The sequence below is a fragment of the Xenopus laevis genome, chromosome 8L (assembly GCF_017654675.1).
Source record: "Xenopus laevis strain J_2021 chromosome 8L, Xenopus_laevis_v10.1, whole genome shotgun sequence".
Taxonomy (NCBI): domain Eukaryota; kingdom Metazoa; phylum Chordata; class Amphibia; order Anura; family Pipidae; genus Xenopus; species Xenopus laevis.
This window is the reverse complement of record NC_054385.1, coordinates 31,301,410-31,316,669: the sequence shown is the minus strand read 5'-3', so window position 1 is coordinate 31,316,669 and position 15,260 is coordinate 31,301,410. Positions and strand designations below refer to the sequence as shown.

The following is a 15,260-nucleotide window of genomic DNA, read 5'->3' as shown; positions in this document are numbered from 1 at the left end:
AACAGTGCATAAATATGATATGACAATGGGAAAAAGACATCCTAATTATAATGTTTATGAATGCGCACAAGGAATGTTCACTACGCACAATAACGCATGACCCTGATCATTATTTGTTTAAGAGAAAATAAACAGGAAATCATTTTCCCAATAATTTCTTTAAAGTAATGAACACTGAAATTATTCTGGACACTCTAAAATGTAAATTTAGCTGTGGTTTAGTTTGTGCATGCTAAATGGTTTTTATTGTGTGCAGATGTGAAAGTAATAATATGTGTAAGTTTTAGCCATGGACAAAATAGTTTTTTTTACTGATAAAATAATGTCAGTTCTAAATAGGGAGGAGCAATTTTAAAAGAAACCCTTAGGATGGCCAGTCTGATATTGGCATCTCTGTATTTGGTTTGCATGTGAAGGATTGAACTATATCGAGTGTCAGGGAAGCAGGTACTGGATTATGAGGTGGCAAAATGGAGTTAAAGAGGAGATTTACACTTATAGGTCAATAAACGGTTTCCATTCTAATGTTAAGGCTTTTTTTCTAGATGGACCACTATTTCTTCTGCTACACCTATGTGAGCAGTCATGTCTAGCAATAGGAGAGACCAATTATAGGCAGGGTTCCTGGCACAAAAGCACTACAGTTACCATTCCCGGCAAAGGGAGATTTACCCTCTGGCACTTTTACTATGCCGTGTACCATATTGAGTTTATTGCACACATTTGTCTTTGACTTTCCTGCCAGCGATAGTCTACATTTGTAAATCTTTCACCCTGACAACTCTTTCCAGTTCCCCTAGCACAGCCCAGTACATGCAGGGTCATAATTATGACACAGAGGTAGTGGTGTGTCTTCTAAAATGTGTTCGGTACCACAGGGAAGATGCATGGAATAAAACAAGGCATGACCGTTTTGAATTGGGGAATAGGAAGGAGATGTATTCTCATTCAGATCTTCATTCTCATTCTGCTGCCCTTTTCCCACCTCCTGCCTCTTATTTCTTCTCTGCCGTTACCGATAAATCTCTTTTATGAGCAGATAATGGAGCAGCATTATTTGTCTGTGGTTACTGCCAACTAACCCCTGCCTGCCAATTACTATGTTGCATATGATTTACTGTCTATCTCATTAAATCCCACCTCCAAATGAGGAATTCAGGGCAGGGCATCATGGGCGGATTTTCATTAAGGCTTGGGGAGGCTAAGCCTCCCCAAACCTGGCTGACACCTCAAAGAAAAGGGAAAAAATAATCTCCCTTACTGAATGCCACTGTTTAAACACGGGGAAAACTCCTGCCCTGCGTGCCTGCTGTAGAAAATCAGTTACACTCCGATTGGAGCTTTCCCCTTGAAACTTCTCCAATCAGAGCACACCTCTCAGAACAGACTGCAAAATAGACCAATCAGCACAAAGAAGAGGGCGGGCCTGTGTACACATTAGGAACTGAAGGAACGGTAGAAGAGAAGGCAGATGCAGTGATAAAGACTACTCAACATGAGGATGTTTAGCAAGTAAGGAAATGTTTTGTGTTGCTACTGGTGAATCTTTCTTAACCCTGAACTGGCTTTCATGGTGTTTAATGGAGCAAATACAAGTAATTTTAAGCCATGATGACTTCTGTTGAAACAGGGTCTAATATAAGCACATTGTCCCTTGCAACCCTCATTATACTTATTGCCAAGAGTTCTAGTTTGAGAGTCTATGTTCCCACATCTCTGATAAAATGTTTCTCCTCTGATGTAATACCCAAAGATAAAGGTGCTGATTACTATATCAAAGTGAAGGAAGTGATATACAGAGGCCTATATGTTAATTTTCTTTCTATAGTTCTTCAACCTTAGAAACCTGTAATTGAAAACCACTGTAACATTGCATTTATCATAACAAATGTAGAATTGGACATGTAGAGTGCTATCCTTATGGAATTAATTCAAGCTAAGAATGTAGTTAGCACCTTTAGTCAGTGTGAAAGTGTGTATTGCTATTTGATATAAGTTGGAAGGTTCTTGTATAAGAGCATTTTGAGTCTGTACTAAGATAGTGGTGTTACTCTATCCCATTGTGTAATACAGTGCTACATCTCAATGACAGGCTCCCTGTGTTTCATTAGCTGTTTTTGTCTTTATCAATATTTGCAATTTTGACTAAATATATGACTGCTGTCCTGATCCTATGTCTGCTGTGGACTGTCTTTAGGGCAGAGACACACGCTCAGATTTGGGGAGATTAGTTGCCCAGCGACAAATCTCCTCTTCTGCGGGGAAAATAATCTCCACAAACTGCCATCCCCTGCCATCGTTTTCCGAAGTCGCCCGAAGTTGCCTCACGAGGAAACTTTGGGCGACTTCGGAAGATGAAATGCTCGGAGTGCCATCTCACCGGCGATGTACATTCTAGCCGTCGGGAAGGCAGGGGAGGCAGTTCGGGGAGATTAGTTGCCCCGAAGAAGAGGAGATTTGGCGCTGGGCGACTAATCTCCCTGAATCTGAACGTGTTCAGGGAAAGCATTTATGACACTATGGCTGGGAAACATATATAGCTAAAAGTGTTAACATGGGGCTGAAGGGGAAAAACAGTGCAGAAACAAGTGGAGTGAGAGGAAAAAGCAGGCTATAAGGGAACAACATGAAAGAAGTGAATGAGATGAGAGTGGAGAGTGACAGAATTGGAGGAATAACAGAATTCTAAATCAAAGAGGCTTATAAGGAAAGGGAAGTGAAGGGAGTAGGGTCAAAATACAACAAAAAAAGAAAGAGGAATATATGTGAACATTGTTGTTGGAAAAAATACCTAAGTTGTAGATTAGTGACCATTTATGTGCCAGGTACATGAAACTGGTGTGTGAGGTGACTCTACTGTATGTAAAATTAGCATTCAATTTATTCTGCTATATTTTGTGTTTTAATTTTACCCGGTCTTTTTTTGGGTCATTGTAAACATAAATATCATGTCTTTTCATGTTGAACAATGCACAGTTTTGAGTGTTTTTACACCCTTAATATTTTGATGTGGAACAGCTGTTGTACCTGCACTTCTGCATTGTGAAATCAGAAAGAGAAACAGGAGGAGGGGGTGTTAATTTTTTCAGCTACATCCGATATTAAATTTAAAGGGGTTGGTTCACCTTAAAGTTAACTTTTAGTATGTTATAGAATGTCCCTTTCATAGCAACTTTGCATTTGGTCTTCATTAATAATTTAGTTTTTTTCAATGATATGCCTTCCTCTTCCTGCTCTTTCCAGTTTTTGAATGGGGGTCAATGACCCCAGCATCTAAAAATTATTGTTCTGTGAGGTTCAGATTTAGGGTCGGAATGGGCTGGTGGGACACCTGGAAAAACCCTGTAAGCCCCAGCTCTTTTGGGCCCCATCAGCCAGACCCGCTCCCTGTACTGCCGCTTACCTCCATGACCTGGGTAACGATATGTAGAAAAAGGTACGCATGCATGGAGGTAAGCGGCAGTGCAGGGAGCGGGTCTGGGTCGTCGGGGCCCAAAAGAGCTGGGCTTACCCCGGTTTGCGGCTGGGATGGGGCGCAGAGGGTGTTTTGTGGCTGGGGGGCCCAGGGATGGCCCTAGTGCGATTGTTACTTTTATTACATATCTTTCTTTTTAGTCCCTCTTATACTAGTGGCTGCAAATAAGACTTTAACAACACGATTGTTGCTGAAATACCAAATTAGGGAGATGTTGAGCAAAACTCTAAATAACTTGGAATATTAATATCTGCATGATACTAAATGTTAATTTAAAGGTGAACAACTATTTGAAGGCTTCCCATGTATGGCCAACTTTAGCCTTCCCAAAAATAAAAATCACCCTCCGCCTATGCAGGGCATACATTCCCATTCCTCCAACAACCAGAATAGCCTCTAGTCGAACACCTCTGCCAGTTGCATTATAGTAATGAGCCAGGCTACTTATCAATTGAGCTGTTTTACACCACACTTATTTCACTGTGCTGCCCTTGATTGGCATACTATGACATATCTAGTGAAAGGCAAAAAAGGCACAAAACAAGCTTGCATGGATATCATTGATGTTTAATAACTGTACAGCCAATTAGGCAGTCCGGCAACACTCACAGTGCAAGCTGAGAAACATACACTAAAGGTGGCCAAACACTATAAGATTTGCTCCTTTATCGACATTGCCAAACTAGTGGATCTTTCCTCCAAATGTCTGCTTAAGGTGGACCATATTAGGTTTAATCCGATCGTTGACCCTTTTGGATTACAACTGCGTGTATGGGAGCAACTCACGATATGGTCCCAGATCGGATGGGAAAATTAAATCTGCCTTGTGTGAGCTTCGGGTAGCGAAACCAGTGTCGGACTGGGACACTAGGGGCCCACCCAAAAACCTTAGACCAGGGGCCCACCAAGAAAATTTAGCCCAGGGGCCCACTCTCAGTACTATTATTCTTCCTCTCCTCGTTCAACCTCTATTCTCCTAGTCTCTTTTAGTTATACATACTATAAACTATTACTCCATCTATTTAGCCTCTTTGTTCTCATAGAAACAGGGAATGGCCATGGAATAGGCTAAATGTTTAGCAGCATAAGGGCCCACTGACACCTGGGCCCACCGGGAGTTTTCCTGGTATCCCGGTGGGCCAGTCCGACACTGAGCGAAACCCATAGCTGCGGCACAGTTTTTAGCACAGAAAAGGGAGACTGACACCACCTTAATGTTTAAATTATTTGGCCCAAAACAATCAGGTTCAACACTCTTGCTTCACATTAACAGTCCCGCTTTAACACCCTCACGTTTTCCAGCCCTCACTGCGTGGACGTACACAAGTCCCAGACTCTCTAAGCTCACTCAAGACACACTTGGCTCCTGGGAGGGGTTTCTCTTTTCCCCTCTCCAGTCCTTGTGGAGCCCTCACCAACTCTCTTTAACACAGGGGAAATCACTCTATTTTCTCCAGCTCACCTGTAGATAATTAATTAGCTACCAACACTTAGGCAGCTGCAAAACCCTTCATGGAGCAAGGAATGGAAGCCCATCCTGCTCTCTTCCATTCACTCCAGGAACACACTATCCAACTTTTAAAAAGCCAGTACACCATTACAAGGAGTTTTCATTTCACCAACCTAATGCTGGTGAAATACACACAATATTCTGCCCTTTTGACACACATATCTTAAGGTCCCCATAGATGCAAAGATTTTTCTTTGGTGAACGACCGATTTTAGTGCAATCCAAACAATCTGTCAAATAATCGTGAGGTTAGTGCATGTAACGATTTTTCGTCCAACATCTGTCGAAAAATTGATCGGCCAGGTTAAAAAAATTCTCTTCGGTCACAGTGAAATCTATATGTTTGCAGGGCCAAGCAGGCAGCGACACTAAGTTTTCCTGGCTTCAACTAGACAACATCGCTAGAAACTGTCTTTTTAGTTGATGGACAAATTGTACATTTAAATGATCGTTTTAAGATAAGCTTGGTCTAACGATAATGAAAAGATCTTTTAAAAATCTTTACATCTATGGCCAGCTTTACACCTGTTTTTGTCCAAATATTGGTTGGATGGGGCTATTTGATGTCCCCATAAATGGGCAGATGAACTGCTGAATCATTCTAAAGGGCCCAAATCATCAAAAATCTGCTAATGTATGGCCACCTTAAAGCTGGCCATACACAGGCCAATAAAGGCAGCTTATTGGCCTGTGTGTGGGTCCCTCCGATGGGCTTCCCTGATCGATATCTGGTCGAAAGTCAGCCAAATGTAGATCGGGCAGGGTTAACAATCCCGTTGGATCATGGCCCCATCTGGTCACTCACCTCAATGTGGGCATATCTGGAAGAGATCTGCATTTCGCCAAACGAGCGGATCTCTACATGTATGTGTACCTTAAGTTATGTTGCCTAGGGCTTCTGTTTTTGGTTATTGGTAAAGAAAGCCAATGATTTAATGCCACTCCATTGCTGGAGTATGACCCTGATCTATTGTACTGAATATTCATTTGGTTGCGAATTTAATTCATTTAAAACCCTGTCCTCTCTGAAGGGTTATACCCGATCAGTTTTGGACTGGCCCAACGGGATACCATGAAAAGTCCCGGTGGGCCCAGGTGTCAGTGGGCCCTCATGCTGCTAAACATTTGGCCTATTTCATGGCCATTCCCTATTGCTATGAGAACAAAGAGGCGAAATAAATGGAAAACAATAGATTATAGTATGTAAAGAAAAGAGACTAGGAGAATAGAGGTGCAGTCAGGAGAGGAAGAAAAAAATAGTACTAAGAGTGGGCCCCTGGTCTAAGATAAATTGGTGGGCCCCTGGTCAAAGGTTTTTGGGTGGGCCCCTGGTGTCCCAGTCTGACACTGTACCCAATATGTTATAACCCGTTCCCTCCCTATGAAAGAGTAGTAGCTTTTCCATGAGCATTCAACTACTTTTTCTAATGCACAAGCAAGACTGCTTAATTTATAAAACTAAAATAGAAAAAACAAACTTCAATTTTTCAGATGAAGAAAGAGCAGTTAATCAGCAGCACCCAAGGCTCTTATTCTGTAATTGTCTTTTCCTCGAGCATCAAAATCCACACACTTGCTGCTGGATGACTTGGCATGAATTCCAAATAAAGAATGACTTAACATCATTCTCTGTGACAGGCAGCATCTTAGCATGTGTGTCTTCCCTTCCTTTTTCCATTTACCAGATGTATGCGTTATTACTTTTCAGATTCTGTTACTTAAAAACCTGTGACTTTCTCTTTTGCATTAACAAGAATTGTATATGTCTTTTTTTTATTTTTTATCTTGGGTGTTCAGTTTTAGCAGGAGCTCCAAAAATGTAGCACTGGTAATTCAGTTCTTTGTCATTTTGTTCATATTTTTACTCTACTACAATAAATATGAATTCTTTGTTGATCCTCAATGTACTAGAGCTGCCATATCCCCCTGCAAATGCATCTGTTATTGTGTTCCTTAGATCATATTTTTCCAGTCAAGTTAGATCTGTCTTCCGATCTGGTGGCCAGACTGGTGTGTCCATAATGATAAGTATTAAAAGGTAAAGATTGCTTTGTACCTTAAGGCTATGCCTATTTAAAACATGAGATTACTGTTCTTGACTTGACACAGATTGACACTACTGGTGAAGGTCATATTTTCAATAACCCCACAAAATATTTCTACATTAAATAATCTCTTTCTGTCATGTACAGAATATGTGTACATTTTTCATGGTTTGTTACCCAAATGTATATCTTTATATAAATGTCTAAAAAACATGGTGGCTTTTCAGCACCACAATTCATCTAAATGTGGATGTTATTTGCATAATTGTGTCAACAGCAGAGACAATTCTTTTGAAGTCATGTCCATGGTCATTATTGAATAAAAAGAAATGGCCCAAGGACAGTACCACAAAGCACTCCACTAAGAGCAACAGGCCCATTAATCACATTCTTCAGCTGGTTTTGTGCCCAAGGGCAAACTGTTGACCTCAAGTCTGTATCTCTTAAAGGGACCATTTACAATTCAGCTACTGCTTTAGAATAATAAATATTCAGCATGACTTTTGAAATAAGGATATTTCCTTCTCCTTGAAAAATGAAAAAGAAGCTACTGCTCAATAAATAAAGTAAATGCTAAGCTAGAATTCCTCTATTTTATTGCTATTATTTGGCTTCTAGAGAACATAATCTATTGTTGAGGTTTTATAATTTTTTTTTCTGCAGAGCCGGGAATGGTGGCTAACACACGAATAAACAGAAATGTGCAGTAAAATATTCTGTACGGAACCTGTGCCAATATTTTTCTAAAAATGTATAGATGCTTTGGGACATGGGCAAATATTGCATTTTGGTGCACTTTTAGCAAGAATGATAATTCACTGTGACCGCCAATATTAAAAAGCTTTGACAAATTATCATCGGATTGGTGAAAATGTACATCTTTTAGCCAGGCAAATTTTTTCCAGTGAATCTTTACCAGTTTATGAGCACAAGAACAAATTTTCGCCAAGTGAAATTTTTCCAAGTTCAGGGTGGTGAAATGCTATTCTAATAAGCTTTTGCCTCTCATTATTTACGTCACCTCATCCATATCCATGCTAATTTCCCACAAAGTCATTTCTTCATGGTGAAAATTCTCAAGAGAGTTTTCCCTACTACAGCTGTATAGGGAAAAATACACTGATTTTGACAAAACATCTACAAAAGTGTACTTTTTTTTTTTAGTAAAAACGAGATGTAAAAATACACCTGGCAAAGTAAGGCAACGTTAGGTGGTTAGACAAGGATAAAATGTTCACATTAGTCATGGGCGAATCTGACCCATTTTGCTTCTCCAAAATTTCACCTAAATGCATTACAGTCTAAAGGCGTCAACGCAACAATTTTTTTCTCCCATTGAAGTCCATGGACGTAATTTTTGAGACTTTTTTTTTTGGAGGCGAAAAATTTAGCTCATCACTAATTCACCACTAGTATGCCCCATAAATATGTTATAGCCCTGTATAAAATCATATGTGGTACTGTCACGGCCGGCACCCGATACCAGAACAAATGCCAAGCACCCTGGTCTCGGCTTCACCAGTAGTGTGACCACCGTTGGGCTTCGGGAGCAGCCCTCAGCTTACTTGGGTGCCACCTGGACTTAACGAGGGGTGCAAGGCGAGATGTTCTGGCTGGCGGAGGGGCACGGCTGTTAGCAAAATCTTTTTGGGCCGAAGGTCATGGTACAAAAGGATTAGGCAGAAGGATGGTCAGACAGGCTGGGTCGAGGCAGGCGGATATCAGAATCATCAGGCAGGCAAGGGTCAAACCGGGTTGTCAATCAAGGGGTTAAGCAGGAAGAGTTGTCGTAGGCAGGCAAAGGTCAGGATATCGAGTTCAGAGAAGTCAGGATACAGGCAGGGTCAAACACAGGTAATCCAGATACAGAATAACAGGAACAGATGCACTAGGCTCAGAAACCACTTAGAAACAAAGTTCTATCACGGGCAAGGGGCTGAACACAGAATGGCCCTTAAATAGTTTTAAATTTCGCGCCAAACGTGCGCCAAAAACGTGCTGGCGCAAATGCGCCAGCGTGCCTGCGTCTTTAAGAGGCGCGCCTTAGAATCCAAGATGGCGCCGGTGCGTTGGGCGACCCCGCCGCACAGGTAACCCCATACCCCTCACAGGTACACAAAGCTTTTGCTTAAAAACACCATCTCAAGTTTTCTCCATTTTGCCTCCGAAAGGTTAAAAAAATCCCTTTCAAAGCAAAGCACTAATCAGACCAATTAACCTTGTACTATGAGATAATTAAAGTATACCCCTCTGCAACAAGTACAAGGTCGAAGCAGCAAAATATAGAAAAAAAAGAAAAGTCTATAGCACAGGACTAGCTGGAAAAAATGTTTTTTTTTCAGGCATGCGACCTGTTACAGAACGCTTGGGACCTTGGGTACTTTGGATAAGGGCTCTTTCCATAATTTGGATCTGCATAACTTAAGCCTACCAAGAAATCAATTAAACATTACACACAATAGGATTTTTTGCCTTCAGTAATGATTAATTACATATTACTTAGGATCAAGTACAAGCTTTCTGGATAATGGATCCCATGTTTTGAGCCAGAGAGCCTCTTTGACAAGAGTAAACCAAACACAGTGTGAACCACAATACTTAAAGGTGGTGTGTTAATTCATTCCATTAAATTGGCATAGTGTATACATAATTTTCATATATTGGGCCAGATTCAATTCTGTTAGAAAAGGTTTATCATGGACGAGATTCAATTTGAGATGCAATCAAACAGTTTATCATGTGAAAAATCTCTGTTGAAGACAATGGGGAAAAAAACGAACTGAATTTGGAGAAAAGTTTTACCATCTCAAATTGAATCTCGTGTATAACTTTTCACGTGATAAACCACGAGACAACTTTTTCTCACTGAATAGAATCTGGCCCATTGATTGATATAATAAAATCCCATTAACTCAATAGGTTTACAGACCAAAATAATTTTAAATAGTCCAAGATATGGAATTAGGGTCATGCTATATGCATAAAAAGTGCAGAGTGAAGTTAGAGATCACCACAGGCCACTAGAGTGAAATTTCACCACTGTACATTAATTTCTATAGCATTTTAAAGGCATATTTATCAAAGGGTAAACTTTCACTTTCACCCATTGATACGTATACTTTTAAAAATCTAACAAATGAATGGAGAGAGACTGAATTTCCCACTAGTGGACTGCGGTGGTCTCTAATTCACTCTTTGATAAATTTGCCCCAAAGAGACCAACATAATAATAGAAGATGAAGGCTTGCTCATACATTACCCATTGCTGTTTTCTGAAATTCACAGATTATGAATAATGGCAAGAAATCAAAATCTGCAGAGTAAAAAAAGAAAATAAACAATGTTAAATGTATTACTGGCGGCATAACTTCTCATGTGTACTATACAGTATTACTCTTGATATACAGCACACACAGTTTAGACACAGGAATGCACTCAACATTGTTTTCTCTAAAACTCTATACTGGTCTGTACAACTGACCAACTCAACTATTATCATTATCATGTATTCCACAGGGTTGTACAATAAATAGGTGTATACACTGAACATACAGGTCTACATGCAAAATACAACCAATTCACTAATCATGGCCAAATCTGACCCATTTTGCCAAAAATTTGCGAAACGACTAAAATTGACCAAAATGCATTGAAGTCGACGGGCATCAAATTTTCTTTGTTGCGCAATGTGGCACGTCAACATTTTTTGTTGCACAACAATTTTTTGCACACATTGGAGTCTATGGGCATCATTTATGCAGTGAAAAATTTTGCTCATCACTACCAATAACCTTTACAAGTAATAGAGAGGGCCCTGGTTTTACTCTGTGCTCTTAATGTGGACACAAAAGGAAGTTGTTGACTTTTTTCTTAGCTTTGTAAGATAACAACTTTGTCCTACTCTTCTGTATTGCGTCATTTGGGCATATGTTTGTAACCCATATTTGGCCACCCCCCTGGTGCCAAGGTGGTACATCACAATAATTACCGACTTACAGGTCCTGATTCCACTTTGCAAGGTGAAAGGTACTGGGAATTCTCTTCTCTGGCAGTGCCTCCACCTAATGGGATCCGGGAATACACCTGTGGGTCACCCCATTAGGAATAACATGCAATACTCAACTTTATATAAAGAAAGTGTAATTTAAAGGGTAAGTAAAACACATTTACATCATACAATGTGCATTTAACTAGCATTACCCACTGTCCTGGGAATCCTGTGCCAGTCCATTTACTGGCCCTTTATGCCAGGCAAAGTCCCGCACTATTCATTGGCAGATCAAAGTCTCAGTCCCTTATCCCCAATGAGCACACTTGAACCCAGGCAGCATTAGCAGCCCAAAAATACCTTTCCCTCCGGTTAGGTATGGCAGGCATAAACAGAGCCAGTGTCACAAATGGAAATATGCTGGATCCTCTCTTTTCCACCCTCCCCTGGCATCACTCACCCATGGCTCACACAGAGCTGGCAGGCTCACCTAGAGCTGGAGCAGGCATCCACAGCAATGAATCCATTCCATAAACATATGCAGCTTGTACTATCCTTCAGACATAGCTCCCATCACGGTCTATAGCGCGAGCACACTGTTTCTGAATCCATAGCTGAACTGTAGCTCCCAGCACTGTATATATCGGGACATTTCACATTCAGTTGGGAAAATACGGAGCTTCCGAACATCTTGATCGAGCGCCCAGGCATGGGGTCACCACCCCAGCTTCAGAGGCCTTCCTGCCTACATAGTGGCAGCTGAACTCACTACTCCTTAGTGAAGTACAATCAGCAGAAATCCTCCATCAGTAATGGCTGACTGAGCACATGGCAATCTCCTTTTATAGGGCACAGCGACACCTTGTGGCTGCTTTTGGGATCAGCCATGCTGCACCAATCCAAGAGCTCTGCCCCTGGAAGGATAGGAGACCCTGTATCCACCACGAGGCTCCAAATGAAAAGGGAAACTTAAGCCTCAAGGTCCCTACATGTTTATAAAGGGAAGATATATCAGTAGAGGTTATGATTGTAATACTACTAAAATATGCTTATATGAGGTAATTCATATTGGTGGAGAACAGAACCACTCCCTGACCCAGAGGTGCTACAGATCATGGATGCTACTCTGGCACTAAAGGTTTTTATCTAATGTAAACAAGTCCAAATCTGGCCAGCATTTCTTCATATGTTCCATATGCTTTATTAGCATATAAAATCATATCCATTCACTTTAACCTTCTTCTAAAACATTAGACGTACACATGTTTGCACCTTAAACCAAACTGTACCACTAAATATATAATCTAAGCTATCCCTAATTATTTCTGACACTATAACTGTCAATCACACAGGGCAATAGTTCACCAGCTGAGAAAGAGTGTAGCTTTTCATTAGTGTTTAAACATATAATAAGTCAATATCTTGGCCATATTCCAAACCTGTAGATTAAAAAGACTGCTCTGTGTCGACTGCTCAGTATAAGTGCTAGGGAAGTATTCCATCTGGTTGCGGTGCTTTATTGCCTTCAAATGGCCTGTTCTGTTTTGAACTTTGGTTAGTTGTGATGTGTTGGTAACATGGTTTCCCAAGGAGGAGGAATGCTCTCAGGATAGTATCATGGTTTTATTATATTCTGGCACCCGGAATAGTTGATGTGGTGGATAATCAATCCAATTCAGGAATAATGTTGGACAGTATCTCTTCCTCTGTCTTAACTATTACAAATTATGTAGCTCTTATACTGAACATGTCTGACAGCCTTTATGCTTGTCTCTTAAGTTACTTATTTAAAGGAACAGTAACATCAAAAAATAAAAGTGTTTAAGGGCCCTTACTCACGGGCATTTGAAGTTGCGCTCCCCTGCGTTCCAGTTTTATGCGTTCAGCCGCAGGGGAGCGCAGGAGTAGACACTCTGAATTCTTTTCAATGCGGCTGTACTCACACAGACGCATGTAAGCGACGAATGCAGGTTGGGACGCAACATGTTGCATTTTCCCTGCGTTCAGCACAGGAATGCAGGGGAGCGCAGCTTCAAACGCCTGTGAGTAAGGGACCTTAAAGTAATAAAATATAATGCAGTGTTGCTCTGCATTGGTAAAACCTCTGTGTTTGCATCAGAAACACTACTATAGTTTATTTAAATAAGCTGCTGTGTAGCAATGGGGGCAGCGATTCAAAGGAGAAAATGCTCAATTACACAGCAGATAAGCTCTGTAGAACATCATGATGTTCTCTGTTTACAATTGTTTAACCTGTTTCAATTTCTGCCATTGCTACACAGCAGCTTGTTTATATGAACTATAGTAGTGTTTCTTAAGCAAACAGATCAGTTTTACTAGTACAGGGCAACAGTACATTATATTTTCATCAATTTAAAACTTTTTTCGTTGTACTGTTCCTTTTAATGGGTAGTTCACCTTTACGTTAACTTGTAGTATGATGTACAGAGTGATATTCTGAGAAAATTTGCAATTGGTTTTCATTTTTTATTATTTGTGTTTTTTGAGTTATTTAGCATTTTATTTAGCAGCTCTCCAGTTTGCAATTTCAGCAGTCTGGTTGCTAGGCTCCAAGTTACCCTAGCAACCATGCACCGATTTGAATAAAACTGGAATATGAAATAGAAAGATGAGTAATAAAAAATAGCAATAACAATAAATGTGTAGCCTTACAAAGCATGTTTTTTAGATGGGATCAGTGACCCCCTTTTGAAAGCTGGAAAGAGTCAGAAGAAAAAGGTGAATAATTAAAAAAAACTATAAATACTGAATAATGAAGACTAATTGGAAAGTTGCTTAGAATTGGCCATTCTATTACATATTAAAAGTTAAGTCAAAGGTGAACCACCCCTTTAAGATACAAGAAATAAGAACTCTTTGTACCTAATACCTATACTAACATCTGACTCTGACAACACTTCTTGCCCCTAAAACAAGGGCTAAAAATACAGAGGAAATCCCTCAAAGCTACACATTTACTTCTTGATTTCTATATTGACTACAGTTTTAATTCTTCTATCCTATTGGCGGCAGGGCTGGAACTAGGGGAAGGCAGAAGAGGCACGTGCCTAGGGCACAAAGGTGAAGAGGTGCCAATCATGTACCACTTCTCCCTGGCTGCCCGAGTTCCTAGCTCCTAAAGTAAAGAGGACGTCCCGCTCTACTGCCTCTGATGCCCGCTGCAGGTAACTACAGGAGTAGCCAAGTACTTAAAGTACTCATTGAGCTCCTGTCACGGAGGGCCGTTCCTGCCTCAGATACATCGAAGCGAGGGCGTGCAGATGTGTGCGCAAATGTACGCTCGCAAACTTACGGGCACACGGGGCAAGGTGATGCGTGCGCCCTGCCTTGGGTGCTCCAGCAGCTCGGCCCGGAGCTGATTGGGGGAATGTAATAAAAGTCACAAAGAGAAAAATAATTTGCATCAATAAAAATTAACAATTTGCATGGAATATTCTTCCTTAAACCCTGAGCTCTAACACAGAATAGCATTCTGCTGCATTTTGGAAAATTGACACTGATTAAAGTAGGAAAAGTTTTAGTTTGAAGTTTGTTTAAATGTTCTGTTGTGTTTACAACTAAGAAAAAATGTCAAATGTCTGGAAAACCATCTGGGTTCCTTAGTTTGATATTTAGTAGATCTGTCTCCCAGTCTTTGTGTTTGTTGACTTTCTTTTTTATGATTCCATTGTATTGTGCAGCACTTCAAAAATAATAATTAAAATCCTACACAAATACTATCTTTATGAAAAAGAACAACAACTTTGTCAGCAGCTTAAAATAAAGGATGGGCAATTTTATATAAAAGCAGATGTTTTGCCAAGATCATAAAGCTGCCCAATATACAATTGTTAGAAAAAAACAGAGCCAACACCTGTTTAATCTCTTATCACTTATGTTTAACAGCAGTGCTTGTTGTCTTCTTCACTTCAAGCCAACCCCTCCCTCCACCATAACCCGTAAAGGTCCAAAATTTGATCAGAGATCTCCTTAGATCAAAACAAAGTTACAATATCTAAAAACACTACTGTAGATACTCCAGGACTATGCTATATTATTGGAGCCTCTGTATATCCATTTGGATCTTCAAGTACATGGAGAATAGTTTCATTGACATTTATTTCAAGTATGGGATTAAAAATTACATTTTAACTTTCTAAGTGCAACATTACAGTGTATGCAGTCCCCTATTTTCACTATACTGTTTTAATCCCAATTAAGCAGGCTTTTATAGCATAATAG

At 40.3% G+C, this 15,260-nt stretch overlaps 1 protein-coding gene across 1 annotated transcript in view; it reads left to right on the top strand.

Annotated features, from left to right (window-relative positions):
• Window positions 1-1,450: 1,450 nt before the first annotated feature.
• The window catches only part of LOC108704519 (relaxin receptor 2), a 174,786-nt gene continuing 160,976 nt past the window's right edge, over window positions 1,451-15,260 (top strand). Inside the window, exon 1 of the mRNA XM_041572645.1 lies at window positions 1,451-1,512. The gene's annotated coding sequence lies outside the window, so the exon portion shown is untranslated. The remainder of the gene's footprint in view (window positions 1,513-15,260) is intronic.